Source organism: Poecilia latipinna, unplaced genomic scaffold (genome assembly GCF_001443285.1).
Source record: "Poecilia latipinna isolate Pla-1442-1.1 unplaced genomic scaffold, P_latipinna-1.0 Scaffold2917, whole genome shotgun sequence".
Classification (NCBI taxonomy): Eukaryota; Metazoa; Chordata; class Actinopteri; order Cyprinodontiformes; family Poeciliidae; genus Poecilia; species Poecilia latipinna.
The window spans coordinates 87,871-93,426 of NW_015115533.1; positions in this window are offsets into that span (position 1 = coordinate 87,871).

Consider the following 5,556-nt stretch of genomic DNA (forward strand, 5'->3'; position numbering starts at 1 on the left):
TGTGCACGTCGTTTTTATTTTTTTCTTCTTTAACCCCCTAAGGTGCAGGGCGGTCAGGAAGCGGATTGATGGGGAAAAGGCAGACTGACATAAACCTTTTAAAACAACGGAAACAATTTCGGTATTCTGATTATTGAAATTTAAAAGTGCTGTGTTGTTCTATCACCCCCGTTTCATACCGGGCCACTTACAGCACCGGTGTTAACGCTATAAAATGAACGCTCTCTATCGTGGTATCACCCATGGAGGGATTTCTTTATTTCTTTATTTAAATTGGTTCATTTTTCAGAGGGATACACAGTGAGGTGATTTTAGCTACCAGTAGCAGGAGAACGGAGCTGTGCCAAGAAGCGAACAGAAGCTACAAACACTGAATAGAAGAAGAGCTGCCATCGATACAGTTGCAGCCAAGCATGGTTTCATGTTATACAATACAGTTTTACCAAGTTGCTCAAAGTCTAAACTGGCATTGTTGTGCATTTAAGGTGTAAAGTTTACCTTCGACCAAATGCCCCCCAGAGGAATCCCAGCGCCCCCCTTTTGTAAAAATGTCCGCCAGCACCTCCTGCCGTCCTCTGAACGCCCCCCGGGGGGTGGTACCGCCCATGTTGAGAACTGCTAGATTAAACTTTACCTTTAATAACATAAAGTTACCTAATTTTTAAAGTGCAATAAGTAATACTTTTTTAACAAATTTATATCAGTAATGATACCTGCAGCAAAAAAGTATAATAGGTAAAACTGACTTTCCACAGTTTATATACTGCCATCCTTAATGGATCAAGAAATCTCTTTGAGCTAATATAACAACAAAGTTGTCATAAGATGTTAGATTAGTTTTGTTATGATGTTATCAATGTAAGTTGCAAACATTACCTCCACAGTCAACAACAATGTACTGAGTTCCTGGAGTCTGATCCAGAGAGTCTCTGCTGTGGTTCTGTGTGATGAAACCATCAGCTGGAAGCTTCTTACACCAAACTGTCTCCCCTTAAGTTCAAGTGGAGACACATTGTTGATGTTATTATAAAAAAAACTTGCAATTAAGTATTGGCAAAGTTCAATGTCATTTTCACAGGTGGTGGAGCATTGTTGTCAGCAGCTGCTGAAAGAAACTAAAAATGATACTTTTAATGTAACTTAGTTACTTTCCAAATCAAGTAGTCAGTAATCTAACTAAGTTACTTTTTCAAGGAGTAATCAGTAATCTGATTAAAGTTACTTTTTCAAAGTATCTATGCAATTACTGCTAATAGGTGATGTCCAAACTAATAATGTATATTAATGGAGAAATCCTACAACCAGTACTCCATTCTAGTTCACATTTGGTGAAGAAGGAAGTTGCACTGGCCTTCTTCAGAGGTTTTGTGTCAATGTATTCAGTAATTACCACAGACAAGGAGAGAACAGGTTTTCCAATTAATTTGGATTGTTTGACACAGTGCAGTGTGAATGCAAACTGCACCAGCTGAAAATTTAACAGATGTTGCAATATTGGTCCAATCTTGAACCGAGTCCACTGGACTATCAGGTTGATTGCACTGTCTATTTGGATGATGATGTATGTTGTTGACACCTGGTAAGAGCGCTGGGAGCACATCCGGGAGCTTTCCACTTGTTTGGCTGGCGCGAAATTAACAGTAAATCCTTCAAAGTGTGAGTTTGAAAGCGCGACTTTTAGTATTTAGGTTGTATATTGGCCAGAGTGAGGTCCGCCCTGTTGCAGCAAAGATTCAGGCGGTAGAACAGTTTCTTGATTCAGCTACTAAGAAGGAGCGGATACATTTTCTATGGCTGGTGGGGTATTAAAGATGGCTTTGTGAAATCTCCTCTTCTGTTGTGGTACCTAACAAATTTGCTGCACAAAGATATTAAGTTTTGATCTCTGTTTTGTCAAAAAGCATTTCAACAGATGAAAAGGCATCTATGTGCTGCTTCTGTTTTGACTGCACCATGTCTTCAACACCCTATTTATTTTTGTAAATATTAAGACTTTAATGCAAAGTTGTCACTTTTAATGGACTTTTAATGAAAGCTTTAGAGTAACTTCGCATTAAAAGTGTTATTATTTACTGAATGACAACAATCATAGACATTCATAAAGACTTCTTCATGTTTATGACAGTCAGTCTTATACACACCCCAGCAAATAAAGTTAAAAATTAAGTTACCAAAACGTTATAACTTTAATACCTGACCAAACCTGAAACTTTCTGAATGTTTTGGTTATAAACCACCGTCAGCTTCAGTTCATCTGTAATGACTTGATTTGCCTTTAGAGAGCGCCAGAGGCTCATAGTCCACAGATAAACTGAAGCTCCGGTTGGTACCTGCAGAGGGCGCAATAAGCTCATCCTGGATAGGAAAACACGTAGAATGAATGTATTTAGTGAAGATTCATGTTTGTTACTGAATGAGTGACAATTAAATACATTTACATTTATAGAATAACATTTCAATAAACAAACATAATAATCAGTAGATAAAAGTATTAAAAAGGCAATATGAAATAATTGTTTTAAAGCCATATAAAGCAATTTCAATAAATATAATCCATTTAAATAATTTTAGAAACCAAGGCTGGCAGAGATATTCACTTTATAATTTAGGACACATATAAAGATTTGACTTTGTATGTGAATCTGGGGGTTTTAATATCTGTTTCTACATCAGGAGTCTCAAACTCCAGTCCTCGAGGGCCACTGTTCCTCAGTTTGTAGCTGTGCCACAGGTACAAAACACTAAAATGAAATGGTGTCATTTATTTATTTATTTTAATTAAATTATCTATCTATTTATTTTTGTTTGTGTGTGTGTGTGTGTTGAACATTTCTTAATCTGGACCTGAGCACAAATTTTGTACCACAAACCCAAGCTTGTATGAAAAAATAATTGAATCCTTAATTACCTCCTTCTTGTGTAGATCGGTTCTCCAGAGCCTTTTGACCTAATTATTCTATTCAGGTGTGGTGCAGCAGAGGCACATCTAAAGGTTTCAGGACAGTGGCCGTCCAGGACTGCAGTTTGACACCTTTGCTCTACACTGTTCACTCTGTGTATGTTGGTTTTCTATCTGTTTTCTTTATTGTGTCTACTCTCGTTCATGATTTTTCTGTGAAGAACTGTGACTGCTGTTTCAGAAAGGTGCTATAGCAATAACATTTACCATTCTTACTTAAATATATGAGATTCAATTTTCAAGTATGTTCAGTAAAGCAAAGTTTAAGAAAATCGTTGATTTAAAATTGAGAAACAAGTCATAAATTACCATCATTAGCAACTTTTTATTCAAATATTTGTAATTTCTGTCAATTCTTTCCTTAAAGTGTGTTGCTTATTTATATGTTTGACAGAACTTTTTTCCTGTAAAATCTTCAAACTTTAGATTTTTTTCTTTCTTTGCTTTCTATCATGTTTGATGCCTTCAGAACTAAATTCATTGATCAGATTTCAGACTGACAGCAAACTTAAAGTTGCTCGTGATCAAACTGTGAGGAAGTAATTACTTTTTAAAAATGAAACTGATGCATTTTTTTAAATGTTGGGAGTGGTGCTCTTATTGTGGCTCATACTTTAAGGCATAACAATTCTCTGAAAAGATAATGGAAGTGTTTGATCAAAGTTTAGAAACAGGGAAAAAACTCAAGTTGAACTTCCTTTTATTCACAGCACAGCTTCTTTTGCAGTAAAGCTGTAGGTGTGGAGGTAGAACATTCCCTAATGAACAGATCAAATGCCAACAAGTCGAAAATGTTTCAGAAAGGATTGTCTGAAAAAACAGGAAGAATAAGTACAGGAAGTGGTGATTACTGAGGGGAGGCAGGTGAGGTAATTAGAAAAAAGTATTGGCACAGGGGTAAACTATGTGTTGCATGTACAGAAGCTCCAGTTTTCTACATCGCAGCCCTTTTCCTCATGTCTTCCCTCCTCTCACAACCCACTTTTCTGTCAATTCACTGTCAAACAAAGGCCACTGGAGCCAAAAAGGAACCTTTTAGAAAAATACTAAACTTATGGGCTATTGGATCAAACAGACGTCTGATAAACAAGATAAACTAAAGAACATTCCAATCCAAATATGTGTGCATGGTTCTCTGTTGAAACATTTAATTAATAAATTTTTGTTTGGAGTCAAGCAACTCAATCTACTTTAAAACCTTTGTTGTTGAAACAAGACTGGAAAGTTTTTGAACAAAAACCCATAAAGTGACCTCACTGCAAAACAGAAATATAATCATTTAAGCTTTTGTAGTTTCATAAATTTTGTTTTTATGAAGTTGACTTCTTGTCCCAGAGACAGAGAATAATTTTAAAAACCAGCAGCCCAGATGGAGTTAATGGAGACTGTAGACCTGCAAAACACAAAGCATCATTCGTTCTCCAAGGTTCCTTCTCATTCAGGGATTCTCATATCTGAAACAATTTACAACCAGAATTAAAGTGTTAACAGATTTTACAGTTTATAATTACCAGGTGAAACAACAGCTAAAACAAAAATAAATATGTAAACCTACTTTGTGTCCATTTTCATGCAGGTCTTGTGAATAGTTATTCACTATATGTAAGAATGCTTAATTTTTAATTTTGGCATGTTTACAACACTTAGTCTAATTCTGTGGGTTTGAATGGATGAACACTTTTCTTAAACTGGTCAAATGTGGATGAGATTTTATAGAAACAAATATCGCCTCTATTTTTAACCAATGTATCTAATAGTTACACACTGGTTACAATGTCTGAGTCTGTAAATGACAGTAAAGATTTAGAGTTAAAATTTTGTTTTCAAATGTATTTATTCCTTCATATCTATTCAGTCAAATCCAATGAAACGTGTACCTGCTGGGTAATTAATGAGGGAAAAAACCATTACTTAACAGAAACTAAAAGAGCTGTCAGCTGGAATTTAGTTGGGAATTTTTTTCTTCCTCTAATGACTTCAGTTCCCTGGAAGTGACTCAGATGTCACTGAAACATGAGGATGTGTGTGACAAACTCTTTCTCTTTCATTACAAACTGTCTCCTTTAACTGAAATACAAATATCTGTTTCATGATAAGAGACTGATCAATGTTCTGAGATATTAATGCTATTAATGGCTTTTAGTTACGTGGGTGTTTTAAAAAATGTTGTGTTAATGGCTAAGAGAGTTAGTATTTAGAAACTAAAGATTCTTCTACAAAGTACTTTTACATGAACAATATTCTTTTGGCTCTTGTAATTGTGTTATGAATTTTATGGAAATTTTATAAACAAAGCCCAAATGACCCAGTTTAGATGGATCTTGAACCTGCTCTTAAAAAGAACAACACGTTCTGCGGACCTCAGGTTCTGTGGCAGACCGTCCCACAAACAGGGAGATAATACTGGAAAGACGCCTCATCATAAGTTGGTGTTCTGACTCTTTCAACTGTTTATAATCTGGGACCAGAAGGCCTCGAGGTTCTCAAGGGTTCGTAAGGTAATGGCAGCTCTGCAAGATAAGATGGCCCAAAATCACTGAGACATTTAAAAATCACAAAGAATCTTAAATCAATCCTGATGCGAACTGGGAGCCAAT